This window comes from Pan troglodytes, chromosome 5 (assembly GCF_028858775.2).
Source record: "Pan troglodytes isolate AG18354 chromosome 5, NHGRI_mPanTro3-v2.0_pri, whole genome shotgun sequence".
In the NCBI taxonomy this organism is placed as follows: domain Eukaryota; kingdom Metazoa; phylum Chordata; class Mammalia; order Primates; family Hominidae; genus Pan; species Pan troglodytes.
In genome coordinates this window covers 73137909-73155430 of record NC_072403.2, presented here as the reverse complement: position 1 = coordinate 73155430, position 17522 = coordinate 73137909, and the positions used below count along the sequence as shown (strand labels likewise).

General features: G+C 31.7%; 1 protein-coding gene across 1 annotated transcript in view; it reads right to left on the bottom strand.

Moving 5' to 3' along the window:
* LOC129144370 (protein eyes shut homolog) overlaps positions 1-17522 on the bottom strand; it is a 494497-nt gene that overhangs the window by 143344 nt on the left and 333631 nt on the right. The window lies entirely within an intron of this gene.

Genomic DNA, 17522 nt, shown 5'->3' with positions numbered 1-17522 from the left:
CTTGTCAAAATTAGATTTTGGGCTTTTGTCTGTAGAGAATCTAGATATAGCATTATAAAAATGGTAAAATCAATGTTAACTGTTATTTAAATCTGCACTTTTCAATACAGTAGCCACATGTGGCTATAAAACATTGAAACATGGCTAGTACCATTTAAGATGTGCTATAAATATAAAATACATACTGAATGTTGAAAAGTTAGTATTAAAAAAGGAATGCCAAGTATCTCACTAAAATTTTTTATTATTTACTTTTGGTTGACATGGAAATAATTTTGATATAAAGAGTTAAATGAAACGTACGATTTCAATTAATTTCATTTATTTCCACAGCTTTTTGTAGTGGCTACTAGAAAAGTTAAAACACAAACAGAGATCTCGTTTAATTTCTACTGAACAGAGTTGAGAGTTGAGTTAGATAATGCCAGCCCAGTTTCTCCATTTGTGGATAGAGTTAAGAAGTCTATATACTTATAAGCACAATGTGATGAGTAGGAGCCCTGAGATTACAGAACGCATCTTAGTTTAATACATCTCAACATCCTGTACAGATCTAGCACCCTATGTTTAATTAATGTTGATTAAATAAACAGAAAAGAACAAACATGATATGACCAATAATTTAAAGGTTGAAGTTAGTAGCCAAAACAAAATTCAAAATGATCTTTCATCACTTTGGTACATTTGGACAGCAAATTTTTTTTACAAACATAACAATGAAACATGATAACCAGAAGAAAAATAAATTCATGCTCCATGTATGTGCATTTAGGTTACAACAGTTTAAATGTGTAAGAAGTTCTACTCAGTACTGTGCTTTGGTTGAACAGGGCCAATTGGTTTTCCATGCTAGGTATTAATAACTAGCTTAAAAGCACAAGAATGAGAGCCACCTTTTCAACATTGTGCTTTATTCCTGACACATATACTAGTCTCCACTCAGAATAATCTTTAAGGGTACTCCAGTTTTGCTGGATTTTAGCAGATTTTTTTTTCACATACCATGCTCCCTACATTGTTAACTTCCTCCATGAGTGTGGTAACATTTACAGTTTTCATTGGTTGCGTTTGGCTTATTTTTTCTTTTTTTTCTTTTTTGTAAACATTAAAAGAGGACTTACATAAAAATTGAATATAATGATTATATTTTGTTTTATGAATGTGCTATTTAAAATGAAAGCAATTCCACAATAGGCAAGACAACATCAGCTGTGGTGAATGGGAGAAAATCATCCCACTCAGTAGCATAAATGGCATATGCATAAAATCTTCGGGATATGCCCGTTCGTTATGTTCTGAAATTTCTCATATTATGGGGTATAAATTATTTATGTAAAGACAAACGCATAAGCACACTGCTGATTTTTATTTTGATGCCTCAATAATATTTTGAAACAAATTTAGTGAGTCAAAAAGTCAGTCAAATTTTTCCTATTAAATTCATATATTTCTTAAACGCTAATAACTATTGGTATTTTCAATAACTTGATAATTAGTAGAAAATTATCAGTTTCAGGGTATCATTATCATTAAAGTATCAGGTACTATAGCAGTGAATTCCAGATATGATGAACTATATACAAAAAGAAAACATAAAAGGATGAAGAAAATATAATTTAAAAAATTAAAATTTAAAAATGTAAATGATGAAGAGAACAAAAGTGCACAGCAACTAAAAATAACCCAGAGTTTGAGAATTTTTATTCATCAGTATCTTACTTGATTCAAAAGCATTTTCCTGAATTTAGACATTCTTGCTGCAAAGCAGTTTCTCATTCAACATTGAATAATTGATTCCAGTAATTTAAAATAACTGTTACTTAAATTTGCACTGGTCAATACAGTGGCCAGAATAGTATTAAATAATATTAAATATTTTATTTAATATTATTAAATATCAAATATTAATAATTATTAAATATTTTTAATATTAATTATAAAAATAGAAATTATATTCCACTAGAAAACTGAAATATAATTAATATTAATATTTAATATTTTAATATTAAACATTAAGTAATTATTAAATATTAATATTAAATATTAAATAATATTAAATAATATTAAATACTAGTATTAAATAGTATTAAAGTAAAATACTATTTTTAAAAGCATATTTTGAGCCAATTTTGATGGAAAAGGAAAGTATTATTAAAATGTATTTACCAAAAGGAGTAAAGGTTTACATTATTTATTAAATTAGAATCTTACCATTTTTTAACTTCTCACTACAAAGTAGACATTACTCTTCCTACTAAACTTAGATAAAACAGTAGTTTGAAAATATGCATGAGACAGGAAAGACAGAAGATGATAAAAACACACGTCTACAATATTGAACTCTGCAGCCAGTGAGAAAAAAATAAAGACAAAGCTGTCAAGTTTGATAGTTGTAAATGCATAAACTATATAGTAGTTCACTTTTTCAGATAAACAGCCAGATATTTTAAATTTTTCTTATCAGTAACAGATGTACTAAAGTAAGATGGATAGCATAATTGTGAACATGAATTTTCAAGTTAGATTTTCTTTAAACATTATCTCTGATGCTTATTAAATCTCTAGACATCTAGTATATTAGTTTTCTCTTACTGCCTAAAAAATTACTACAAATTTCGTGTCTTAAAACAACATAAATGTACTGTCTCACAGTTTCAATAAGTCAGTGTACAAGTGTCAGTCACCTAAATCCTTTGCTTTCAGTCTCACCATGCTGAAATCAAGGTACTGACTGGGATGTGATCTCACCTAGGAAATAGAGTTCTCTTCCAAGTTCAATGATTGTAGCAGAATTCATTTCATTCTGCCTCTAGGACTCAGGTCTCATTTTCTTGCTAGCTACCAGGTAAAGACTACTCTCAGCGTTTAGAAGGTATTCGCAGGTCCTTGACACATGGCCTCCTCCTCTCACAGCATGCCAGTTTGTTTTTTTAAGGACAACAGGAGAATCTCTGCTGTTACCTCTTGTTTTGTTAAAGGCCCATCTAATTAGGGCAGCCCATGTAGGACAACCACATGTTTGATTAAATAAAAGTCACTTATTGGGGGTGTTAATAACACTGTAAAATCTCTTTCTACATGTAATATAATCATGGAAGAAGTATCATATTTACAGGTTTCACTCACACCCAAGGGGAGATTTTACAGGGCATATACACCAGGAGATGGGAATCTCCAGGATCATCTTATAATTTTGCCTTTGATATCTACTAATCTACTTAATTTTTCCAAGTAACCTACTCAAGTTCTCTAAGCCTCAGGTGCCTTCATATGTAAAGTACTAACAATTTATACTTCATAAATATACTTATGACTTGAAGGTAGTAATAACTATAATATTCTTAGCCTAGCGACAAATAATTATCATTAATTAGTAATAGCCATTACCTCTAGGCAAAACAGTCTAGATCTAACAACGTCAAAGAATAATTGACAGAAGTACCACGATTAGCTCAAACCTATTGATCAATACATTACTTATTTTTATAAACATTTATGCCATATAATAAGAGATAACCAGACTAGGAAAAACAAAGAAGGAGGAAGAGCAAGAGAATCCAGCAATATGTAATTTATGAACACAGACTTACATGACGTGGATTAATATAAGAAAATATAAATGAAGAAAATGTATTCAAGATGAAATAGAAAATCATACTAAATCAGTAGACATTTAAAAATATACCAAAGGAGGCAGATTTGCTAACATAGACTCAAACAAAATTACTCCCAAGAATTTATTTATTCTCTTATGCCACATAGGTGAAGAGAATAGAAAAACAGGAAAAACTACTCAAATTATTTTTTGAGACTATCAAAACCTAGCTACCAAATTCTAGCAAGCATATAACAACAAATAGAAATTTAGTCAATGTTTTTAGGATCAAAAAGTCCATTTTTTTCAAAAAAACATAAATTTAGATAGTCAAAAACAGTAATGTATTTAAAATACATTATATAGTTTGAGCTGGAAATATGCCAGAAATGGAAATATGCCTCAACACAAGAAAATCTTTTAGAGAAAGAAAAATGGTTTTATCATTTCAGAGCAGAAAAATATTTTATAAAATTCAATACACATTCTAAAAATTTCTTTTAGCAAATGAAAACAAAATGGGAATGTACTTATATTAACAACAACTACCTACAAAATGATTTTAAAAAACCCTGCCAAACATCAGTTTATCAAAAACAAATGTAGAAACTGAATAAAAAATATATACACATATACATATATATATATATATATAGTTGAATTGTTACAAGAACAACTGAAGTTGACTAGATCTTCTAAAGCTAAAGAGATAAGAAGCAAGCAAAGTTAAGACTACAGAGGGCTCTGCTTTTCAAACCAGGACATTTGCCCATTTGCTTCCAGATAAGTAGTTGCATCTAGATAAGCAGAAAGTAGTAGCTGGAGTTTGCAGCAGCTTCTTTGAATGAAAAGAAAACACTAGCATTCAGCTTGGTCAAGGAGATTAGGTCCGTGAAGAGAAGAACAGAGAAGTGAGCCCACAATTTGATCAGCCCTATTCTATAGAGGCTCTTGTTCCCTTTCAACCTTGTATTTATAGTATGAAATTACACAAAAGTAAAGCATTAGCAGTCTAGTAGTGCAAGGAAGATAAAAGTTGGAGTTTAGGGCCAGCAATATCTTACAGTCTTGTTAAACACTTCTAGCTTTCAATGAACACAACAGAGGGGCATATCTTGAAGAAAAACCAGCAAAAAAACAAAAACAAAAACAGCTTTAACGGCATGAAAACCATACTTGCCTAAAATGTGATCATGCATTCCTATTCTGTCTGCCAGAAAAATAAAAATAAAAAATCCTCTTTGGAAGACGTTAACATTAGATGGAGCTTTTCAAAGTTTGAAACAAATGTCTGCCATTCAATAAAAAAGTTTCTTAAATGCTGATTACCAAATGTCAAGAGACAAACTGACAGTAGAAATATACTATTGAGATACTGTGATTATTGGATAGAGATTTAAAAATACTTATGATGAATACATATAAAAATATAGAAGACAAATAGGGAATTCCACTAGAAAACTGAAATCTATAAAAGAGACAAAGAAAAACTCTGAGTTTGAAAATTATAACCTGAAATTTAATGACTTAATATATTATTTTAATAATAGACATATTAGACAGAATTAATAAACTTGCTAGTAAAAGATACACAGATTGAAATATTTATATAAAGGATATAACAATCATAAAAGAAAACGAAATATGGGAACTAATGAAAATAGCCATTATTTGTTTAATTGGAGTATCAAAAGTGAAGGTAGAGAAATTGGGCAAGAACAATATTTGAAAAATTGTTGCCTGAGAATTTTCAAAAGATGGCAAAAAGAGAGTGACCACAGATTTAGAAAGTTCTTGAGACCTATGCTGGATACATAAAAATAAAACTTTATCTAGATTAAAACTTCTGAAAATGAAAGACAAGGAGTAAATCATACAGGCAGCCAATGAACAATGACATATTATCTTCAAAGGGACACAAAGATCACAACTTACTCCCCAGTATCAGAAGCAAGAACCCAATGAGCCAACATCATAATGGAGTGAAAGAAAATAACTGCCAATTTAAACTTCTATACCCAGTAAAAATACACTTCAATTATGAAAGCAGAACAAACTCACTTTTTACAAAAACAAAACCTGAGAACTTACTGCAATGTTTAAGATTGTGGGAATTTGTTGACAGATGACCTGGATTTAAATTCAGGCTCTAAGAATTATGACTTATATAATTTTAAGCATGTTACTTAATTTCAAGGCACATCAGAAATAATGCTACCTGCCCGACGAGGGTATAAGAAGTACAGCACTGAATATAGGACGTAGTGTAATATCTAACATAGTAAGACAACCATAAATTTTAACTAAAATGTTCTCATTTTAGTGACTTGTCCAGGTAAGCTAAACTACTTCTCAGTCTCTGTGATGTTTGTTTCCTTTACTTTCTTCCACTTGGAATGACTTTGTCTACTTCCACCAATCCCTGACCATACTTTCCCAGTTTTATCCACCTGCAAATGTCAAAACAAGTGCCACATAGTACCTGAAGCTTTGATAATTTCCTTCAGCATACCTTCTCTTACTTACTGTTTTAGATTTTATGATACATTTAAAGCATGTTAGTTACTTATGTACATATAAGCTGTATTCTGCTTAGTGCTTATTGTATTTAAAAATATCTTAATTATATTATTGCGTATTTCTCTAGTTTCTAAAGTATAAATTCCAAGAGGGCAGAAACTTTCTTTACTTTGTTCAACAATTATCATCAATAATAACATCTGGAATAGTGTCTAATGTTTGACTGAATAGGTGCTAGAGATTGGAACATCTATAATGATATTCATTGGTACTAATATAGTCATGGAGGATATTTTATTTATCATTTCTAGATATTTAATAATCTTATTTTCCTAACAAGAAAAAGACTTTTTAAAAAGAATTCATTTAAATAATCATTTCATTACAATCAACCAAAAGCAGTTCTATAAATGAAGAATTAAAATCCCCATTGAAAGAAAACTTGGATTGCTTCCATTTTGAAAAGTTTTTATACATTAGAATTATTGTATTTTATTCAGTCTTAGCCACAATTTTTTACTAACATGTGTGCTTTGTGAAACTTTCTATTAGATTACTGAAAATGTAGATATATACTGAAAAAAATAGAAATTTCGAATTATAGTCTCTTTCTGATCATTATTTATGTAATTCTAGAAAGAAGGACAAATATTTTTCTTTGCATTAATAAAAAAACTTTTGAAGTAAAATTTGTAATGAATTTAATCCTTGTAAAAATAAAGGGCTCTCCCTATTGACTTATTATCTCTTTCATTTAAATGTTATTTTAAGTTTTCACTTTAATTCATAAATACTTATAGAGTTGGCTATAGACACAAAGGTTTCCAAATACTGAATGCTGATACTCAGGATTATACATAAAAACACTAATCTTTATTCATAAAACAAACAGAACTATCTTAATATGATTTCTTTCAGCAAGAGAAAATGATTTATCTTGGTGCTTTAAATCTAAAGTAAAATAATATGTATTATTCTGACAGAAAGTAAATGGAATATTTAGAAACAATTTCTATAAAAAGTTACAAACACTGAATTTGATTGAACATATTTTGAAATAAGGCAAAGAAAATACACTTTACAATGAGTGATACTTTCAAGGCAAAACTTGTAGAAAAACACAATTTCTTTTACTTGGGAAAATGTAATACAAATACATGAAGAATATGAAAAGTCACATGGTAGATGAAGATAATATAGAGTATAAATCAAGCTATACTGGATTTTGAAACCATTTTCTAAAGAAAACATAAACCTCTAAGAAACTTAGTCATTGTTTCCATGTGATTATACTTTTCATTAGTAACAAAAAAAAAGCAAATGATCATTTTAGTGCCTAATATTCCAAATGAGAAAACAAACATTAAGTATAAATTTCCACTGGTTTTATTTCCTATATCTAGTAAATCTACTATCAAAATAACTTCAGCTGTTTGTCTACCATGCTATTTTCAATTTATAGTTTTTATTAGTAATCTTCACTTATAATTTAGTTCTCTTACGGCATGCCCTACCTTCATAAACCATTTGTGATCCTTTTTAAGGGTTCCTTTACCTTTAATGTTGGTTTAAAAAAAAAGAATTTAAAACTAGAAAAAAGAAGTTTAGACTAACTGTAATAAACCATGGGAAAAAATAACTCATCTGTCATTGATGTGTACTGCTCAAACATATTTATTATGTTTTGAATATTATCTTCCATATTGACTCAATTTGACAATTAGAGATATAGTCTAATACCCAAAGCTTTTTCCCTAGTACACAAATAATAAGAATATAGAAAATATAATCTTGTATGAGATGATCACATAAAGATGACAGTATATAAATGTAATTCTGTAACATATAGTTTTGGGGAGCATTACATGTTTTGGTCTGAGAGCCAAATGACAATAATAATGCAAGTACACCATGGACTAAAAATCACTTGTAAGTTTTGAACCACAAGTACAAAACTCATTACCAGTATTATGACCTCAAAGAAAATTAGCAACTGAGGCAGAGCAAGATGGTGGAATAGAAAGCATCATCAATTTTTCCCCCACCCCTGGCAAGGACACCAAATTAACAACTATATACACTGAAAACACCTTCATAAGAACCAAAAATCAGTACATACAAAAATCAGTAGTATTTCTATATGCCAAAAGTGAACAATCTTAAAAACAAATCAAAAACATAGGCTGGGCATGGTGGCTCACACCTGTAATCCCAGAACTTTGGAAGGCTGAGGCAGGTAGATCACCTGAGGTCAGGAGTTCAAGACTAGCCTGGCCAATATGGTGAAACCATTTCTCTACCAAAAATACAATACAAAACAAAAAATTAGCCGAGCGTGGTGGCAGCCACCTGTAGTCCCAGCTACTCAGGATGCTGAGGCAGGAGAAACACTTGAACCTGGGAGGCGGAGGCAGCAGTGAGCAGTAATTGTGTCACAGCACTGCAGTCCAGCCTAGGTGACAGAGTGAGACTCTGTCTCAAAATACAAACAAACAAACAACAACAACAAAAAAATCTTAATTCCATTTACAATAGCCAAAAATGAAATTAAATACCTAGGAATTAACCAGAGAAAGGAAAGATCACAATAATGAAAATATATGACAATGATGAAGGAAATTGAAGAGGACATCAAAAAATGAAAAAAAAAATTCCATGTTCATGGATTAGAAGAATCAATATTGTTAAAACATCCATACTATTGGGAGAGGACATAGTTAGAGGCTGGCTACACACATACAGAGGGAGAGTCTTGGGAGAGAGGCAGTGCGCATGGAGACACACTGACACCACCCCTGTGATGTAGTTAGCAGGAAAAATATGGTTAAGAGCTTCCTCTTATACCAGGATGTTTGCTCAGAAGGGACTGTCCCAACTTAGGAGCAAGCACAATAAATCAACTAAATGTCCTGAATATGACCCAGAGCTAATTGTAATGTCATCAGCATTGCAGTTTTGGCCCCCTATCCCATGGGTTTTGCTTAGGCATTCTTGGGTAATAACTACGATGGAGTCACTATGGTCTACTCCAGATACGCATAGATGCAACATCCCCGGGAGAGGGGGAGATCTTTATTCCTCCCATTAAGGCAGAACCTACAGAAGGCTTTCTTGTTTTTCCCCACATAAAAAAAATCCCCAGCACTCAGAACCATTTCTGGCAACTCGCTTTGGGTCCCCTCTCACTGCTAATAATTTTTCTATTGCTTTACAAATTCTGCTCTGCCTTACTCACTCTCTGGTGTCCACGTGCCTTATTCTTCTTTGTCCTCTGACAAGAACTCAGACCTCACTAAATTAAGGAATAGAGAAACTGCAATACTATGCAAAGCAGTCTACACATTCAGTGCAATCTCTATCAAAATATATGACATCTTTCACAGAAATAGAAAAAAAAATTCCAAAATTTATATGAAACCACAAAAGACCCAGGATAGCCAAAGCTATCCTAAGCAAAAAGAATGAAATGGAAATAATTACATTACTTGACTTCAAATTATACTACAGTGCTATAGTAACCAAACAGCATGTTGCTGGCATAAAAACAGATACAGACCAATGGAACAGATTAGAGAACCCAAAAACAAATCCACACACCTACACTGAACTCATTTTTGGTAAAGGCGTCAAGAACATGCACTGGAGAAAAGACAGTTTGTTCAATAAATGGTGCTGGGAAAGCTGGATATCCATAGACAAAAGAATGAAACTGGATGCCTATCTCTCATCATGTACAAAAGTCAAATCAAAATGGATTAGATAATTAAATCTAAGACCTCAGACTATGTAACTACCACAGAAAACTGGGGAAAATCTCCGGGACATTGGTCAAATATTTCTTGAGCAATACCCACAAGCACAGGCAACCAAAGCAAAAATGGACAAATGACATCACATCAAGTTAAAAAGCTCCTGCGCAGCAAGGGAAACAATCAACAAAGTAAAGAGACAATCCACAGAATGGGAGGAAAATATTTGTAAATTACCAATCTGACAAGGGGCTAATAACCAGAATATATAAGGATCTCAAGCAATTTTATAGGAAAAAAACTCTAATAATCTGATCAATAAATGGGCAAAAAATTTCAACAGACATTTATCAAAAGAAGACACACAAATGGCAAACAGGCATATGAAAATGTGCTTAACATCACTGATTATCAGAGAAATGCACATCAAAACTACAATGAGAAATCTTCTGACCCCAGTTAATATATCCAAAAGACGCAACAACAAATGCTGGTGAAGATGTGGAGAAAAGGGAATCCACTTATACTGTTGATGTGAATGTAAATTAGTACAGTCACTATGGAAAACAATTTGAGGTTCCTCAAAAAACTAAAAATAGAGCTATCAAATGATACAGCAATCCCACTGCTGGGTATACACCCCCCAAATGAAAATCAGTATATCAAAGAGATATCTTCACTTCCATGTTTGTTGCAGCATTGTTCACAATAGCCAAGACTTGCAAGCAACCTAAGTGTCCATCAAAAGATAAATGGATTAAAAAAATGCAGTACACATGCACAATGGCGTACTACTGAGCCATTGAGAAGAATGAGATCCTGTCATTTGCAACAACATGGATGGAACTGGAGATTATTATGAAGTGAAATAAGCCAGGCACAGAAAGACAAATCAAATATTGCATGTTCTCACTTAGTTGTGAGACCTATAAATCAAAGCAATTGAATTCATGGGCACAGAGAGTAGAAGGATGGTTACCAGAGGCTGGGAAGGGTAGTGGATGGTTTGGGAGATGTGGGAATGGTTAATGGATTAAAAAAAAAAAAAATTAGGGAGAATGAATAAGATCTACTATTTGATGGCACAACAGGGTGACTATAGTCAATAACAACTTAATTGTACATTTTGAAATAACTAAAATAGTGTAATTGGATTGTTTGTAACACAACAGATAAATGCTTGAAGGGATGAAGACCTCATTCTCCATGATTTGATTATTTCACATTGCATGCCTGTATCAAAACATCTCATGCATACCATAAATATACACACCTATTATGTACCCGCAAATATAAAAATAAAAATAAATGCAACCTCCTTCATCAAAAAAAATTAGTGCCTGTAAAAGTAGAAAAATAGTCTAGGCTTTTTCACAGCAAAACAGAGACAAATACCAAACAAATAATATGGTATTTGCTTATTGTTTTTAAATATTTTCAATACCTACTTAAATAGTTCATTTAATCACCTGGTAAAATAAAATAAAATGACCAATATGAGATAATATAAAGAAATGTTCAACTGTATTTTAGCCTATTTGACAGTTTTATGTTCTGTAAAACTTCTAATATTTTACATTTATTAGGATTTTTTTCTGTAAAATGGTTTTAAGTTTGAACTGAAAGCATTTTTATGCAATTCTGTATATATATATATCACATAAAATATATTTGTATAATTATAGATACACAATGTATTACATATAATTATAAATATACCTAGTATATATAATGACATACGTATATACCATATGTTGTGTATGTATATAACATCAAATTTTGGCTGGGTGCGGTGGCTCAGGCCTGTAATCCTAGTTGTTCAGGAGGCTGAGACATGAGAGTCGCCTGAGTCCGGGAGGCAGTGGTTGCAGTGAGCCAAAATCGTGCCACTGCACTCCAGCCCGGGTGACAGAGTGAGACTCCATCTCAAAAACTAAACAAAACAAAACAAACAAATTTAATGTCATCTGAATCTAAACCTCACTTTCACAGAGATTAAGAAACAATCTTCAGCAAATATATATACTGTAATCAAACTGTGGTGTTTCTTTACATTTTATATTTCATAAACATAATAATTTCTTGGCAATTGGCAAGAGGAATTCTGGAAACATTACAGTTAGACACACACTCATTGGAGTGTAAATAATGTAAACTGGCTTCATATCCCAGGACCTTAACAATTATTGAATGACTTGTATATCTGTAGGATATAGTTCCTTGATGAGAGGACTATTTTGTCTTATGGTTAGCCATTATGATTTTATTGCTGGCTGATAGACTACCTGCTTTGCATTAGAAACCAGTAGGGGTAAGATGCGGGATATAAATACTCAGTCGTAGTTGTGGTGACCATGTAAGCGGCAGGTGGGAAGGGAGTAGAACAATGTAAGAATACTTAGAAATAGTGTGAGCTACAATTTCAAATATCCCTGTCATCATCAGCATGCTGGAATTCCATAATTCCTCAATAATAATTCCAAGAAGCAAATTTGTTGTAAAACTCATTAATTTATGAAAACAAGCCCTCCAATCTGTGTTTTGCATTGTAGAATGTGTTATTATTGACATAATCATTACTCCTCTCCTCAGAGTAATCAGGGAGATCAGAAACATAAGTATTTTTTTCTTTTCCTTCATTCTTCTTTTTTTTAAATTCAGGAATGAAGGCTTCTGTTGTCATTCTATCCACAGATACCATAAATATTTTCTACACACATTAAACCACTCATGATATTGACTTAATGTGAATGGAGACATGGGTAAAATGCCCTAGGCAGATGTCAGGGTATTTGATTCTGGTCCCAAATGCTATGACATGTAGGCTATTGAACATCTTATCCAGTTGGTCATAACTGGTCTTAATTTTATATCAATAAATTTGAACTCAGTAATTTTTTACTCTTTCAATTCTAAAATGATTATATTTGTATTGCCTTATTTATAGTTTCTAAAAGCACCAGATATTAACAAGAACTATCTCTCTATTGTGCCAAGTATTCTGACCAGATGTCTAAGGTGTTCCTAGTGATTGGTTAATCCCTGAGTAACAAAATTATGTTGTTAAAGTTTCAGCTGCGAACACAGTTAAGTAGTTCATGACTCAGGTAGTTCATGACTCAGGTTTTTTTTTTTGTTTGTTTTTTTTTTTTTTTTTTTTTTTTTTTTAGAAGAACCACTGTTAAAGTTTGTCTTTGTTGCCAATCACCACAGTGCGTGGGCAAATGTGTGTTTAAAAACTTGCAGAGAGAAATTTGTATTACTGAGTCACAATGATTGATGTTTTACTCACCAAGCACATAAGTGATATTAGTCTTAACGCCTTTCAATGGAATAAAATCAATGGTAATTTTCAGGTATAGAAAAAAAGTGGAGTCTCTAAGGCTAAGTTTGACTTGTGATTTGAAGTTTACAAATAGTTTTCCAGATATTTTCTTAATCCTGTTAACAAATATTTATAATGAGAGGAAATTACTAATACCTTCTCATTGTAAATATTAATATGAACAATAAAAGTAATCTTTGATTATGTAGAATATGGAAACAGTAGTTACTTTATAGTCATATGTCATATAATCATTTTCTTATAAAATAAGGGATAATTTTAAGCAACTGTCTTCAAATGTTAAGACAAAAATGATTTTGAAAGGATTTTTCCTTTTACCTTTTTAAATTGCTGTCAATAATTTTTTAACAATGTAGAACCTAGGTCACTGAATACAGTGTTTTGTATAACTTTGTTTTTTCCAATATATATTCCAAATTATTTATAGGTTTTCCTTTTCATTTTCTACTTTTAGAAGAGCCAATTGTGATTCAACTTATATCTACAATTCTGAGTCTGTTCCCAAAATCTTTGATGTCACAAAATAAATCCATGCCATCTTACATTTGGCATTTCTATATTTTTCCTTCTATTTAACTTTTATATTAAGTTCAGGGGTATATGTGCAGGTTTGTTCCATAGATAAACTTGTATTATGGTGGTTTCTTGTACAGAATATTCCATCATCAGGTATTAAGCCTAGTACCCATTAGTTATTTTTCCTGATCCTCTCCCTACTCCCTACTCCCACCCACCACCCTCTGATGGGCCCCAATGTGTCTCGTTCCCCTCTATGTGTCCATGTGGTCTCATCATTTAGCTCCCATTGACACATGAGAACATACAGTATTTGGTTTTCTGTTCCTGGGTTAGTTTGCTAAAGATAATGGCCTCCAGCTCCATCCATATCCCTGCAAAGACATGATTTTGACTGCATAAACCATAGTGTATGTGTACTACATTTTCTTTATCCAGTCTATCACTGATGGTCATTTAGGTTGATTCCTTGTCTTTGCTATTGTGAATAGTACCAGAGTGAATATATGTGTGCATGTGCCTTTATAATAGAACAATTGATATTTATTTGGGTATATACCTAGGAATGGGATTGCAGGGTTGAATAGTGGTTCTGTCATTACATCATTGAGGAATCATCACACTGTCTTCCACAGTGGTTGAACTAATTGACTTTGATTATGGAATGTAGCCCTTTAAAGACGTGTTTCCCAAAGGAACATTTTGGTCAGTGGTGTTGTATGTATCTGTTGTTGTAAACTATTAATTATTCAAATAAATTTTAACATAAGTAAATGAAATCCTATTATGATCATCTAACTGTAGTGAACAAGAATGAAGTGATCAGTTATCCTTTCTAATATATCATATATATATACACACACACAATTTATATACACATAAATTGTATATTTGTATATACATGCATATCTGTGTGCGTATAATTCCTCTTCCTCTTTAAAATACTCAACAGCTACACTGTTCACCTCTCAGTCATTTATAAGCTAGGAATAATGTTTTTCAAAAAATGCATGCTTCATCAGTACAATGGAATAAGTCCAGAGGGAATTTATAAGGCATTTTCATGTATTCTATTCATTTTATTACGTCATTAATCCTCTCCCAATTCACAATCCTACCAATACACCTTTATAATGCTCAGTGCACTTGAGTTGCAATTCAGCTTCTGTTTTGAGCCCTTATGCTATTAGGCAATTTACTTAGCCTATCTTTTTATTTATAAAACTGGAAAAATAATAGGAAATTTTAGGGAGATAATTTCTGAAGCGGTTTTTCTATACTCATATACTAAAAATTCATAATTTATCTATCATCATAATTATTTTATTGATCCATTAGTATTTTAAAATTCTCAATCCAGAGTTTTCATTCTTCAACTCTAGTGAAGTCACGAAAAACATAATCATAACTTCCTCACGTTTCCCCTAAGAAATTTTCTAACTCCAAAACCTCAAATTATGATATTCTGTTCTTTGTCACTACTTCTTCAGCTTTATCACTCCTAAGCCTGCACTTCTATTCTAGCTGCTATTCTTCTCAGTATTTCTCGGTTAGCACACTTGCTTTCTAACCATTAGTTCTCTCTCTTCACTTTTCAGCATAAACACCATCATAAGGGGGTTTCCAAAAACTACACCACTAGTAGTACATGAGATGGTCTGATAAACAGAGGTTTATTTTATTTTAAACTTTATTTACCTAATTGTGTTAAATAAAAATAAACTGTTTATCTAATTTATCTATGTATCTCTTTATCTCTCTCTTTATCTAATTGTATTAGATAGATAAATTGTGTTATTTCTTTACTCTAAATTGTGTTACAAAAACAGAACAAGTAGGTGGAGCATGGTGGCTCATGCCTGAAATCATAGCCCTTTGGGAGGCCAAGGCGGGAGGATCACTTGATCTAGCAGTCCGAGACCAGTCTGGGAAACATAGGAAGAGACCCTATCTCTACAAAAAAAAAAAAAAAAAAAAAGGTTGTCATGGTGCTGTATGCCTGTAGTCCCAGATACTCAGGGGGCTGAGGGGCTGAGGTTTGAGGGACGCTTGAGCCCAGGAGTTTGAGGCTGCAGTGAGCTGTGATCACACCATTGTACTCCAGCCTGGGCAACAGAATAAGACCAGGTCTCCTCCCCAACAACCCTCAAAAAAAGAGAGAGAGAAATATAGAACAAGTCCACCAAATTCTGAATAGATTACTGAAGAGTAAGTACATTTTAATTAAAAAATGATTTAGGTGGTATAAACATTTGTATCAAGAACCCGAATTTCTATAATTTTGATTAGCTCGATGAGGCTTAAAAATGTGTGCCCTTAGTCCTATTATCATATCTTCTTGCTTCTGTATTACTGTACTCAGGACTATTTGAATGATATTTTCTATGTAGTTTAAAATATTTTGAACTTTAATGGTAAAAGATATGCATATGAATGTGTGTGTGCATGTATTATTCTGAGTGTCACTCTACAGACAATGGTTTATCTTTCTTTAGCAGAAAATCTTTCTCTAGGTGTAGTAAGCTAGTGTTCTGATTAGAAAGCCCACATTCTAAAGATAGTTACTGCAAATACTTCAGTTATCTTTATCTCTGATCAACACTCAATATTTTGCAAATGCAAAATATTAATTTACAAATTGGATTTCATTAGTGAAATTATTATTAAAGATATATAGACTTAGTAAATATTTTACAGCCATTCTTAGTTCCTTCTTGACCAGGATGTAGTGAGTCCTATAGTCATTAGCCATAGGAATGGCACCTTAGGTTTGATAATTTAATTATCCTTTACCTCTCCCTTCATTCAGAGATTTCCCATTCTTTTGACTCTGAAAGATGTTAAGATAACCCAACGACTTAAATATTGTCAACAGTGACCTACTGTGAAACTTTTGTGCAAGCAATTTCTGAGACCACCAAAAGATAGAGAACAGAGACCTCATTGATGCAATAAATGTGTGCATGATAGCATAATTTGGCCTATGGCTTGTTTTTGATAACCAAGTGGTAAATTAGTGAGGAAGGAAGCAACTCATACTATTTCTAGCTATTCATAGTGATAGAGACACACCAAGTAGAAATAATAATATTATCTATGTTCAAACAGATTTTAGTCAATTTCCAAATCCTTAAGTACATTTCTATTCATTTTGTCAGATGAGTGAAGTAGGAGTCTTTTGTATATCAAAAGTTCACTGAATAATTAATAACATACAGCACATATATAAAATGCTGACCAACAGCAAAATATTTCTTTAGAAAATAAACTCTTTTAAGTTGTAATATATAATATAGAATTACAATATATTATGTTGTACTTTTTTATTAGGTAAAACACACATGAATACACTGCCTACTTTTAAGCAATAGGGGTTAATATTTCCTGTTAGAGATTAGAAAGCAATGGTTATCAACTGGATTTTATAAAACCTTACATCTATAACTTCTCAACAAATTTTATCTTTTATGATTATCACTATTACATATTTTTAATAAACACACACTTCTCACACTATTTGAAAATAAGTTCTATATCATTTGGGTTTAAGATAAAAGTAGCCCAAATTTTAGTGAGATTTTAATATAAGGCTCTCAATATGTATTCATGTAATTTATGAAGGAATTTTTATTTCCTCTTTAATTTGGAAATAATCACTTTTTACCATTTCTCTGACTTTCTTCCCTTCAAAAGTTTTCATACAATATTCTTTATGATTAAATGGATATTCAGCATTCCTTATTCCTTAAAGGAAAATCTTTCAACTTTTATAAATGATTTTATTTAATTATTAGAC